Source organism: Anguilla rostrata, chromosome 1, assembly GCF_018555375.3.
Source record: "Anguilla rostrata isolate EN2019 chromosome 1, ASM1855537v3, whole genome shotgun sequence".
In the NCBI taxonomy this organism is placed as follows: Eukaryota; Metazoa; Chordata; class Actinopteri; order Anguilliformes; family Anguillidae; genus Anguilla; species Anguilla rostrata.
Genome location: NC_057933.1, coordinates 16,308,221 through 16,322,441, shown reverse-complemented (window position 1 = coordinate 16,322,441; position 14,221 = coordinate 16,308,221). Strand labels below are relative to the sequence as shown.

Below are 14,221 nucleotides of genomic sequence, written 5' to 3'. Positions count from 1 at the left end.
ATACAAACTAGGGACTACAAACCCTCCAGTGGTTGAGAAAGGCTATATCATTTTAATACAAACTAGGGACTACAAACCCTCCAGTGGCTGAGAAAGGCCATATCATTTTAATACAAACTAGGGACTACAAACCCTCCAGTGGCTGACAATGACCATATCATTTTAATACAAACTAGGGACTACAAACACCACAGTGGCTGAGTAAGACTGAGAAAGACTATATCATTCCAAACCAGGGATGACACACAGAAATAAGTTACACCATGTTAATGGATCCTTAGACATCAGAGTACAATGTTTGTGTATCCTCACCTCGTCTCTGTAAGACTAGTGGGATGTAGCACACTTTCTTTGTCTGGTTTTATTCTTGGACACCTGCTTATTGAACATTAAGCCAAAGGATTTTTATAAGGTATTCTTACTTTACACTCTTGCATTAATTAATTGCTGCACGGTCTGTATTCTGAATGAAATCAGTATGAATACCACTGAGAGAATGACCAGGGGAGCAAATGGCAGTTTACTTAATGAGAGGTTCTGGCTCAACATGGAATATCTCTGTTCCATAACTTTGATGACCTCTTCAGAAATCTATGTAATATCACAAAGCAAGGGGTGAAACCTGTGTAGGACGGGGCAATTTAAACCATTCTGCCTTAAAAAACCATATTTCATGATGTGCTGTTTGTTACAGCATTATACAAATAGAGCTATTTGTCTGTCAATTAAATAATGGAGCCAACTTCTGCAAAGATAGAGTGTTTTCTATTTATGCTAATAACGAGAGTTCAGCCAGTCTCCACCTTAAAGAAGCCTCACGCAGAGAATATTGCAGTTTCAGTGATACAGGGAGATCGTACACTCACTGATACAGGAGCTCATAGTCTCTGAGTTACAGATCATAGGGTCCAAGACGCACGAGCCCGTAGACTCTGAGATACAGAATCTCGTGTTCACTGAGTTACAGGAGTTCATAGATTGAGAAACACTCATAAGATTTGAGATGCAGAACAACATATTCTCAGTAGTGATGTTTACAAAATAGTAAATAGGAAAGTTTGAACCTTTGCTTCGTCTTCCTCTGGTCAGTGTTCTGATGTTACAGTGAATGGGCCCCTGTTCGGCGCATACTCAATACAGCAGTGACCTTTCCCTGACTGCCAGGAAAGAGATGTCTCATTGGCTTAGAGTCTCGTTGCTCATAAAGGGCCTCGTTCACCAGGACGTTTTAATCCGATCACATACAATAAGTGGACTTAACCATGACCCATTTGCATTAATTTCCCATTAATGAGTGAAGCTATGGCAGCAGCTGCTGGGTGGTTCCAGAGCAGATTAATTGGGTTACGTACAGGAAGAGAAGTTGATAATGTGTTTTCCTTGGATGTTTTTGCAGGTCTTAATTATTATTTTTGTGAAATCCAATAAAAGTCATCAGATGATTTTGAAGTGATTTGAAGGGATGAGAATCACAGACATTTCTACGCGTAATTTCGGTGGTGAAGATGAGGTCACCCATCAAATAAATGGGTGTGATTGCTTTCCTTGCTCTCAAATCATGTTAGTATGTCTAATATGCCTGAGATTAAAGCTGGACAGCAAAAAGGCACCAGGGGAGCTTGGCATCTGAACTGAATCTTAATTGCAAAAATTATTATTATATTATATATTTCTTTTTTTGCAAATTGTGCCTTTATAGAATGAACTGAACATCTTTTTGTTATTGGAAACGGAACTCCTTCCAGTCAGTGGTGGCCTTTGGATTATGACTCCTGTGTGTTCAAAGAAACAATAACTTTATGAAAATTGTGACTTATGCTTAAATATGTAAATATGACAGTTTCTTTCTTCACTCAGATGCTGCCCATAATCATTGCTTGTGACTGACATGAATCACATTTCCCCCATTGTAATGTAAATATAAAATACTTTAAGATTAAACTGAAGCCCTTGTGTGTATAGACATGAGGCGGGGAGGAATGTCAGTTTTTCTCCGAGCCTGTGAACACAATAAGACAATTTCACCCATCACTTGAAGCCTTCTGCAACAGAGACGGATTCTCCGACTCTGTTCTGGAACTTGATTAAGCCAACCAGATTGCGGTTATTACTGAGCGCTCGATGGAAGCGGATGTGCTCTGAAATGTGATTTCAGAAGCGGCGAGCATGAGATCGAGCCGTGGTTTGGAGGCCTGAGAGGCAGCCGGAAATGGCTGAGAGAGCAGTGGCTCTGCGGGGGGGTTGGGGGGGGGGATGCTGAAGTGGCTGGCCCCAGGTGCACACGGCGTCATGGCGCATGAGATCACTCTCCTGAAGGCGCACTCGTCTGAGCGAGACTGGAGTCTGGAGCAGCCCGGCCACCTGCTGAGTCACTGGTTTGGATTAGTCAAGTAATCATCAGGAAATTACCGCAGAGATGCACTGCAATCAGTGCTTCGGTTGGTGATGTATGCACTGTGCTGTGTGTGTGTGTGTGTGTCTGTGTGTGATAACAATGTCTCCCTTTTTTGAGGGGAGCTACAATAGAGACTGAAGATACTGTGGAAATAGCACTAGAGACAGTAGATAGAATTACAAAAAAAATAATGAAATTAAATATCCACAATGACACAATTTCACCTTTCCTCTTTTTACTTTAAAATAATACATTTATTGAATCCCACTGTTTGACATTTAACTTAAAGTTCTGTAGTTTCCTAAGTGACATGTATTTCAAAGCAAGTACCTAAGCCAAGCTCTTTTGTCTGCATGCACTGAATGATAAAAATCCTTTCGAAAATGTAAAAGCAAATTGACTGAAAGCTCAGCTTTGGAGACACCGTCCTAGAATTGCACAGATATCTGTTTGGGTTCCACCATTTCTCAGAATGCTTTAAAGCATGGCGGCACTCAACCCTGTATGAAGGAGATCTATAATACCCCCGGTAAAGCACTGATCTACAGGGCCCTGACCCCGCACCCAAAGGCCGTAAAAATACAATGTAACAAAGAAAAATTACAGCCACCAAATAAACAGGATCGATAAAGATATTATTTGCGGTGGTACCAAAGGAGGTCTAGTCAGCAGAAAGGCGGCCATTTTATTGAGCAGGAGGCCAGTCCCAGGCACGGTAAACTACTCACATGTAAAATGGGAACTTTTCAGGACAGTTAAGTAGCTCCATTTCAAAAACAGACTAAATTTTCTGCCCGATAAAGTTTTACAGCCCTTCGTCCTCACACTGAGGAGGAAGATAAAAATTACGGCCGACAGAAAGAAACGCTGCACGGGAAGAGCGCGGCACGTGGACGGAGGACGAGAAAAGGCATAAACATTTACGGCGCCGTGACGATGTACCAGTCTTAACGCCGGCCCCCACGACCCCCCGCCGCAGTCCTCCGCGCGCCGCGCTTTCGCGAAGCGAGCCGCGCGAATTTATCCATCTTCCTTTTCCGCGGAGCTCTCTGAAGCGCGCCTCGCGCGTTCGCGGAAGCTCCGTCGGCGCTTGATTGAGTCGCCCGCACGCCGGTCTTAATTGCGCGCATCACCCTCCGTCTCCCCGCTTTCATGCGTCCGAAGCGCCGCATTTTTTTCTCCTGTCTGTTTTCCTCGCTGGAAATTGCTCTCGGCAGTCGGTTGATTTCTGCCCCCCTTTCATCGCGTCCGATTTTTGTTTGTTGAACGAAAACGCTGCGACTCAGAGAGCAGAGGAGGACAGAGCGGAGCAGAGCCAGCAGCAGTCCCCCCAGGTCCTGCTGGCAGTTCTCCCGCTGACTCCTTCCCGCTTGTTTTATGCGGCATCAAAACAAAGCTGCAAAGCCACAACCGGGGGTCTGAGCCCCATACACTTTTTCCAGATGGAGTAAACATTCTAATGGCGCTTTATATTTTAATAAGCAGGAGAAATATGCCTGCGTTGGAGAAAGTCACTTCTTCGCACCAGCAGGAATCTTACAGCATTTAGTACATATGAGCACATATCAAATGATTTTACTCCACTGAACAATAGTAATTGTATGTACCTGACAACAAAGACTGCGGGACGCATTTCTTTTACAAGTGGTTAGAAGTATCTGAGTGCTGTAGGCCCCTATGCACTGCATGCAGGCAGGCAAGCTACTGTATCCGGCAGGCTCTGTGTTTGTATATTGTGTGCCTGTGTGCTTGTTGAATGTGCACCGTGTGTCCGTAATCTGTATGCTGTGCCTGTGTAATAAACTGTACACTACAGGCACAGTAAACAGTGTTTTGTGTGTTATTCCATAGGCCGCGTTTCTGCCTACTGCAAAGGAAGTTTGCATCAGAGCGCATGTCGCATGGAGTTAGTCGGCCATTGAAGGAATTTAATTTGCTCTAATGCAATGTATTAATCAAAAAGTAATTTTGTTAGTGTCAGCAGTGATAACGGCGCGGCCCATATTTCGCCGTCTGTCGCCTCTCGCTTTGTTTGCCTGTATTCTAAACGCCGTAATCTGCGGGACGATCGCCGCCGCTGTCCCCGCGTGATAAATACCCCTCCCAGCAGCGCGGCTGCAGCGCTTAATGACGCTTTACTGCGCTTCCCGGCCAGAGAAGTGCGCAAATTGGACTGCCGGATTCTGATTGGCTAGTTGGAGAGAGACGCTCCGCACCTGAAAGAGGGACTGGAGGAGGAGGAGGAGGAGGAGGGTAGAGGTGGGTCTTAATGCTCACACAGCTCCTCTGGCCTTCTTCCATTCATCACGGTGGATGATTAGTTTTCTTTCTTCGCAGGGCTCCTCATTAGAAGTGACTGAATCATTCCCTGTCTCGTGGATTATATAACATGCACATAACTCACATCCAAAGTTCATCAAATGTGACAAGGGAGAGTTTGTCTTGGCATAACAACATACACTATAGTACTGTAGCAGCCACTTATTGCTTTCCACGATGATGTTAATGATGGCAACTCAATGGCCCCTTCCTGGGCTATTCATTTCAGTGGAGGCCTACTCATAAGCTATGACAGTCATTGGTTTTATATTTTGAAAACACATTTTCTCAAACACTAGACCTTGCAATCTGGAGAAAAAGGTTGAAACCATGCAGACACTGTTCATGCTCCAGTAAATGATATCACAGGAAAGGAAGACAGGATGTTTTAGTCTAGTGGGGTCGGTTAGCTTCCGGGCCTGATTACCCTGTCTGATCTTCATTGCAGCCCAGTGGGGAAGTCTTTTTGCATTGAGGCATTGAAAGAGAAGCACCAGTGTAACATCATGCAGGACCTGAAAGAACTGAAGACCTGATTGATAAAGGGTGAGTAGGGATGGATGATGGATGATAAATGATAATTTGTTTGTGATGGAAGAAGAAGAAGAAGAAGAAGAAGAAGAAGAAGTTTTGGCCAAAGGGCAGTAATGGTACCACAAATAATACGTTTCATTTTCGATTAGTTTTTTTTAAATTTTATTATTACTATCTATTTATTACTATCCTAAATTCATTAAATAATGCAAATTACCAAAATTACCTCCAATACAGCTCAATAATTCCCAGGTTGCATGCAAGCAATGTTTAATGGATTAAACTTTTTTTTGCGAGAAAATGAACAGAAATGTTTTTCACACGCTGATTTCATGCAAGATATCCATTGAATATCTGTGTGATTAAAGATGGCCAGAATTGGAACATCGTTGACCGGGAATTTAGGGAGTTGCCTGGCAATGGCATGATTTATTGGAATCTGATTGCTGTGTGGTTTAATTCCCTTTGCAATCGAAATCCTCAGAAATTCACAAAAAAAAAAAAGTGCATCGGCGGATTCCTTAGATACTACACTTCATAATTAGATGATTTCCCCCGGATCAGATTGAACAAGTCAAGTGCAAGCGATATGAGAAAAATTGAGTTTGAAATTATCTGTTGAGGGAAATAAAAGTCTGGTTAGGAGAATTAGGGATCTGTTTGTAATCAGGGTCAGTATGAAGGACCTTATTTTGCATACCTATAGTTCACGTATACTCTTCACGTATACTTCACAAATACTCTAATGCAAAGCAGCAGATTTCTAAATCAAAAACACAAGCAAATACAGAACCACAAATACACAAGAAAACAAACATACAATTACAAATAATATGTGGATATGTGAGGTAATTGTAATGTAAGTAGCTTCACTTTTGCCCATCTAAGCACTTTTATGTATGCTGGCATACTGTAGAAATGTACACACACATGAACACACACACACACACACACACACACATGCACATACAAAGTACAAGCACAAATAGCAGGAGCAAGCCAAGGGGCAAATTAACCCAGAAAAAAAGCTTTTAGACAATGTGAAATAAGAATATTCCTATAAAACTGTCATGGATATTAAAGGGTATGCAAAATCACCATAGGCCGTATAACATTGTGCCACTCTATTTTACCACAGTCCTGTTTGCGTCACTCATTTTGTTCTTGACTTGGGCCCTCGTACCAAAAGGTTCACGAGGTCTGGAGCCCAAGAAGAGGGCAAGAAGTTCCCAGGGACACAAGGGGCGGGGCACCTGCTAGGTTGGCATGTTGTTGTCTGAACCAGCTCCTCGGCAACCTGTTTCATCTCAATTTATGGCAGGCAGAGGCAGCTCCTCTCTGGCCCTCTTTATCTCACATTACCAAAGCAACACAAAGGCCCAAACACAATAGAACCATGATTATTTTTCCACTCAGTGTGGCTAATGAAGTAACAGTCCCAGTGACACAGCAAGAAGGAACACGGGAAAGGGGGGGGGGGGGGGGGGGTGTTCCGAGGTCAGTAGTAAAGACGTCCAGCAGGCCGCAGGTGCGCTTTGTTAATTCTCATCCCACGGTGGCAACGGGAGGCCAGGCTGGCGCGTCCCCAGGGCCGAGCCCGTGACCGTCACTCCTCCCTTAGAAACGGGCTGCTCGCTCACTCGGCAACAAAAGGGCCGCTCACTCACTGACCCGTCCTGCGCAGTGGACATGAGCGCTGGGAGATCTGGGCCGCGCGCGATAAAGAGCGCAGAGCAATTAGCGGGAAGACGGCGGTGGGAGGTGTCAGTCAGAATGCTCTCGCTCCGAACGCCTGCCTGTCTGACACCTGCACCCGCATTAGCATGGACAGTGCTTCTCCATCAGGGTCCATTTGCCCCCCTGCTCACCCACCTGGCGCAGAACACTCACTGGCTTCTGTGTGGTCATGCTAAACAAGGGCCATTAACTTCTGCATCGTGGCTGATTTTAATTGCCACCTTAGCTTCACGCAGCGAAGTGAATTCGTCTCACCGATCCTGCTGGCTTTGTCGCTAATGGAGCGTAGGTTTTGACCGATTTCCTCCTTTGCCCATAACCTTGTTTGCCCCTTGACAAAAGGACTAAAATTGACCTGAATACTTCATTTTGTGCATCGAATTATGAAATTTGCCCTAATGTTATTCAGGGTGATGACAGCCACGCTGAGCGATTTTAGAGTAACACAAACAAAAGGCCCGGGTGTGTTCCGGTAACGAGCGCTTCTGTCCGCGTGACCACACAGCGCACAAACTGGGACGGAGCCTGTCGCAACCTAACGTCCACCGTGAGCGGCTCGACCCAGTCGAAGCGAAGGGACACCTGCGGATCCGTGGGCCCGCCGTCCAGAGCCAAACATCGCCAAGGGGCCGGACGGCGAGCTAGAAAGAAAAAATGACGACGGCAGCACCGGAGAGAGGGAGAGAATGCAAGAGGGCTGGATTAATTGCCCGGCGTTCGGCGCTGCCACAATCACCCAGCAGCCGGAAAGGCTTTCAGGAGTGCGTTATGTAATTGCGTGAGACTGATTAATTCCACAGTGGGCGGTAAATGGCAGCCCGCCGCACTTCGCAGCGTTGCCCAATTAGTTCCCAACACTGCTACAATAACTGCACACTAAGTACAGATAAACACGCTTGGGGTGGGCTTAATGCATCCCAAACAATGAGAAGACTGAGCAACAAATGCATTCAAAACAAATATTTGAGAACGGCCATTATATTTTGAGAAAGGAGAGTAGCGGGGCTCTACGGCACCTTGTGTAACCCCAATAAAAGATTCCAAAATCTGAATCTAACTGGATTGCAGTTCTCGGGACTTTTCATATATGTTGGTTAATTCAATGAAGTTTGAGGTTAAATGAATAGTTTATGGATTATCTGTGCTAGTCCTTTCAGCATTATGTGATCTTCTACTTGTAAAAGTAGCCTGACTGGTATGCATCAAAGCACTGACAGCATTTCAAGGGGCATACTGTTGAGTATGCATACTGTATATCTGACTAGAATCAAGCAGAAGAGACAGATTTTCTATGAGGTTTTATGTTTGCGTGGAAGAACAGAGGGAGTTGGTAAAGGGACTTGGGGACACAAGCCTGCACCAAACACACTGCCGCATCAGATTTGTGACGCTGCATCAAATGGAGCACTGTTCATCTCTGGGGGGAGTGACTGCAAACATATTAGATCAGTGTGACATATTAGATCCTCCTTAGAACTGTTCTCTCACATCAGTTTCTACCCTGGAATACAGAACAATATGTTCAGTCGATGCTGTTACTTTGTGGTTAAATTCATGCCAACTTCATAAGGTTGGCTTCATATCCCTGACAAAAGGGATGTTTGTGCAAATGTATCTTTAATGTAGACTGGAATTTATTTGCTTCTCTTTCTGACATATCATTATTATAGATGAGGTATGGTACAATGGTCAAGTTTAACTAAGAAGATTGTTGGGTAAGACCATGTACTTCTTCTTAAAGTAGGTGTATCATTATATTTTGTGAAACGGAGTAGATGAAAGAACCAGGTATTATTTTCTGCTTTCATGAAATAGGGTCCTAGTTGGGAGCTGATGGCGTTAACTGGGCACAAGAGGGCGCTGGAGTTGAAGGAAAGATCTAAGCCAGACTGCAGAGCCAAGAAGACCACAACATAGCCAAGCAAATGCTGCTTTGTCTACAATAGAAATAATAAATACATGGCTAAAGTAATCATAACAATGGACCATTTTACATACCAAGCCCAAAAACTGCCAGCGGTTATTAATATGTGTTGTCTTGAATGCTTATTTCAAAGTTTGTTATTTTTTATGACAGAGCTGCCCAACCCTGTTCCTAGAGATCTACCATCCTGTAGGTTTTCATTTCAACCCTAATTTGGCACACCTTATTCTACTAATTAGCAGCTCAACAAGATCTCTGGCTGTTGAATGAGGTGTGCTTTGTTAAGGTCAGAATTAAAACCTACAGGGTGGCCTGTTTTAGGATGATTCAGAAAGTATTCTCACACCTGTGTGTATATGTGAATCTGTACTGAATCGTCTAAACCTATCACTTATTTAGGAAAGAGGATAACAGTTCTGACCAGTCAATATCAGCTCTCAGCATCACAGTCTTGTATTCGACATGAACAAAGGTGTTTTGGTCACTGGGGGACAGAGGAAAATGAGTGGGTCTGAACCTATTTTTATATGGCCTATGGTCTGAACAGGCTGCTCAAGACCCATGACAGCACAGCATAACCAGTACCATAAAACTACCAGTGGGGGTGGGTTAAGAAATGAGGAATATCTGATATCCTTATGCCTTTGAGGCACAGTACTCAGGGACAAGTACTCCCAGTCCGAATTACAGCCGGTGTCATGAACTTGGTCAACAAGGTTAACGGCCAGTTCTGTGTTTATCAGGAAACCTCTTAGGTCAGCTAATTGACTAAAAAGGGACAGATGGAAGCGGCATTTACTACTGATTACAAGGAGATCATAAAACCCTTTCAATAGGTAAAGAACTGCTGGGCCATCCTCATAAAAATCAGAGAGCTTGCAGCTGGATGAAATTCTGCCAGACAACCAACAGACCATTTAGTAGGTGCTGCTGTTCTCCTTTACTTCCACATTAATGGATCTGATGTAGTCAGGAAAACAATCAGGAAAAAGCTTTCATTTTTAAATTCGGTAATAGTCAATTGTGTAATAAAAAGTAAGTTTTACATAGAGGGGATTTGCTGCTTTAATAGTTGAGGCACTAATGTCATCTACAGTACCAATCAATATCAGGATTCTGAACAAGTGGATTTTAATCGGGTTTAGTAAATAAAGGAATTTATGTACCTGTGTATATATATCCAGTAAACTCCATAATGTTCGGGACTAAAACATATTTTTCTTGATTTGGCTCTGTACTTCACACTTTTAGATTTGTAACCAAACGGTTCACCTGTGGTTAAAGTGCATATTCTCAGCTTTTATTTTTTATAGGGGTATTTTATACACTTTGGTTTCACCATGTAGAAATCATATGACTTTTTATGCATAGCCCCCCCCCCCCCCAAAGTACAGATGGGGGAGTACAGATGCCAAATCAAGAAAAAAAATGTCTTCGTCCTAAAAGTTATGGAGTCTAGTTCACGTATGCGTGTGTGTGCGCATGTGTGCGCGTGTGTGCTACCAGCTGAGCTCTCTCTGTTCGATACAAAATGCATCTTCCATTAAGGTTGTTTAAATATTACAGTAAATAACAAACCCATAATTGTATGACTTTACTTGCACATAGTTGGCGCATGCAGACTGCAAACTCCTGAACTGGAGGAACCGCTCTTGCATTACGAGGCATGGAAAATTCCAGAATTAAACCATCCTTCATAATATAACAATATTTTGGTCTGTAACACTCTGCAGGGCTCTTGGCTTGAGAGCGCACTGCCATTGTCAGGATTTCATACCAAAGAGACCCATTGTTTTAGCTGGATGAGTACTCTTACCATGGCAACTCCATAATACACAAAATATAGCAATGGAAAAGTGGCCGCTGGTTTTTATATCTGTCATTTGCAGAAAATATTGTCATTGCATCCCATATTGCAGAAACATGATTAAATATTACTCTCATGTTGCTTCCTATTCTCTAATGGTAGAACATTAGCAAGCAGGAAAAGCAATCACAGAATAATGCTTTCACACAGAACGAGTACATGACGGTACTGAAATCTGTCTGAAGTGACTGATGGACCAATGGGATCACTCGGAGCAGGCGCCCTTAACTCTTAAGGAACGCTCCAGCGCGCCGCGATGTGCGCGGTCTCTAAGCACGCGTGACGCGGATGCAGGAGACGCATTGTGTGCGCGTGGATTGTGCTCTGGGTGCCGCGGGAACCGTTTGTGCTGAGGCGAGCACGAAGGCCGGGGTTTACAGGAACAGCACTTTATCCTGCCGAGTCCCTGAGCAAAGCACATCTTCTGGCCTCCGCGACTGAACGCACCGCATGACGAGCGCGGACGGGGAAACTCTGTCAACCAAATATTCGGTCCATCACTGAGTCCCCTAACTGCCTCTAAATATCACAGAGAAGTGCAGTATCTCAGCCATTACAACAGGTCGGGTCTGCAGTGTCACCGGTGCTTCGTAAATCAGGCTCCCTATTGCAGGGCCAAGAAAGTGGCAGAGAGACATTTATGAGAATTCATTTTGAAATGGACACCGATGCAGCATAATGAGCTACTTAGGAAGTGTCTGCTTTCTCCACCTTACAGGATCAATGTATGCTGTCTTTTACAGACTTGATTGGGATGATAGTTAATAACAGTGCTTTCCTCCGAAAAGAAGTGGTGCACTCTGCTATCCTGCTGTGGGGTGACAGTTTATTTCAGGGAAGTTTATTATTCCATTCATTTCTTTTTCAAGACTGTAAATGCCCCCATTCGTTGTGCATTAAAATTGTTGGGAATATCGGTTGTCAGATAAAATTGGCAACGCACGAGAACCCAAAGTATCAGTCTTGGAAAGAAATAAACTGTGAGTGGTTTCTAATCATACTCACGGTATAGTTCAAGTGTCCTTAAGGACACAAAATCAATATTCCAATTACAGTTCCAAAGCTGCCAAGCATCCGTCAAATACATCCATAAAACAAGCAGCCTATGTCTGAAAAGAGTTGGTAACCGATGTACATGTTTTATTTCTCCTGTCATAAGTTTGAAACTCAAATAAATATGTGAAATATCAATTATAACTAAATTCAAATTTGAAATTAAAGTAAAAAGCATCTATAGTATAATGTTATTCATGTTTTTTTCCCTGTGCTCAATCAATCTAAAATTATATTCCAGTGTTTATTCCAGTAACCCAACGTGGGGCTCAGCATATCTGATTCCCACCTCAATGTGGAATGGCCAATCGTCTGCAACCATAGCCGGATACAGGCACAAACCCCACTGCCAATTCAGGAGAGTGTAGACATCCACGGTTCTTCTCTGAAGCATGTGGTGTCACCAGCTGCTTCTTTTCGCAGACTACAGCTATATTACTGACATTATATAATGTGTACTCCGTATGTGAAAATGTTGATTATGTTCATAAAAGATGGTATTGCTGACAGGTATTGATGTGCCCCTTGTATATATACCTAAACAGTAACATAAGCCAATGACTGAATTAATTACTTATCTTCATTTTTTCTTCATTTTATGCTTTTCCTCATTTTATGCTTTATGAGATCTTCATTTTGTGTGCTATTATGTTTGAATCCAGTGCATTTTCTAATGTTTCAAAGTATTCATTAATGATAAATAATTCATGACTTTGATGCAGCAGCTTCAATACTGTTGCTTACGTGAGTCCAAGCAGCATTTGATGTATTACTTCACACCCAAACTGAAACTAAAAAACATAATTTTTAGACTGGAGCATCAAGAATTTTCTAAGAGGTGAAAATGGCAGTTAATGTTCGTATAGGTAGGCTACTTCAAGCTGTTGTTTTTACTTCTAGCAGAATGGTTTCTATCCATTTGAGGAATATCTAGGACAAGAGGGATAATCTAAGTAGGTATCAGTCAGTAATAGATTTGAGTGTGTGCCATTTCATTTTCTTAATTTGATAGCTGCCGTATCTACCTCAGTGCAGTCAGCCAGCAAAGGTCACTTTGGGGATTGATGATATGAAGAATCATCAGCTGTAAAAGGCCCATTTTCTTTTTTATTTGTCTGTGCAGTAAACCTAATTCCACTTGTTTTGATCTGTGAAACAGTTTCAAGGGAGCCATATTCAATTAAATCGGCATTAAGGAGTTAGGCGCGCCTGAACGTACAAACACGGCGTGTCAACAAAAAGCACAACACTTCATAAAAGTCAAAGAATAATCATATTTTTTCAGGTTTAGATGAGTGAGTTGTGTATTTGGCTAATTTAAGTGGGCAATAACAGTAAAGCTCCCCGGGAATGATGATTGCCATTACAAGGCACTTAACCATGCTGATAATCACAGCACATTTACTTGATAAGGTGAAAGATTCTGGCTTTGTCTTCAGATAACTTTATAATAATATGTAGGCCTTATCATGGCTTATGTCAAGCACCTCAGTGTTTTATTGGAAAAGCGTGTTAAATTTCTGGGTCTATGCCAGGGTTGAGACTGGGATGCAAACACATTGAAGTGGTCAGTGCTTGTGGACCAAACATTGCCTCGCTATGAGCTGTGCGTTGTTGCTTTATTGAATCTCACATACAATGATTATCTTTCATTGCTTGCCTTACCCACGGGCTGGTTGTTTATTTGGGAGAGATTGTTAATAGCCTCACGTGCTTTGATGTTTGCCATGCAAACACTTGGTTAGTATGATCTAGGAAGCAGCATCCCTAAATGATCAGGAAACGTGATCCAAACAGTCGACACACAGCTTTCCGGCTTGCTCGGGCCAGTAGTTGTTTTGCATAATGCCGGATTTGCCACAAATGGCAAGAGGAGTGTCTTCCAACACTAAAGCTCTGTCCCATCTCCCGCCCTGAAGGACTCCACATTTGCATAATCACCCCGCTTAAGCCTTCTTGATGCAATTAGGCTAAAACTGGCAATCTCCATTCCAAGCCTTGTCAGACAGAGCCAACCATTCAGCTTTAATACTGCTGGAGATTGAAGGGGTGGAGTTCAGAGACATTAAGTGCCCATTCAAAGAGAGCAAGGTGCATCATTAACCGGAATCCAACATAATGGGACCTGGCTGTTCCCATTTGGTTGAGTTTTCTGGTTATATTCAGCGATGATGTCAGATGTCCTCTGGGACAATATGGGGTGGCAGTAACCCCCGTATAAGGGCAAACGTATTCATCAATTTTCCCTAAGTGCTTTTGGATTTTCCCCCTCATTACACTCACAATGGCACAAATTGTCCTCTTTTACCGTGATTAGTAAGCTGCAAAGGAAATGCAAACATTTGGCCTCTTGCATTACTTCGGCAGTCAAGAAAGGGTTCAGAAGGCGGAA

General features: G+C 43.1%; 1 long non-coding RNA gene across 2 annotated transcripts in view; it reads right to left on the bottom strand.

Moving 5' to 3' along the window:
• LOC135249932 (uncharacterized) overlaps window positions 1-14,221 on the bottom strand; it is a 57,836-nt gene that overhangs the window by 37,485 nt on the left and 6,130 nt on the right. The gene's annotated exons all lie outside the window — the stretch shown is intronic.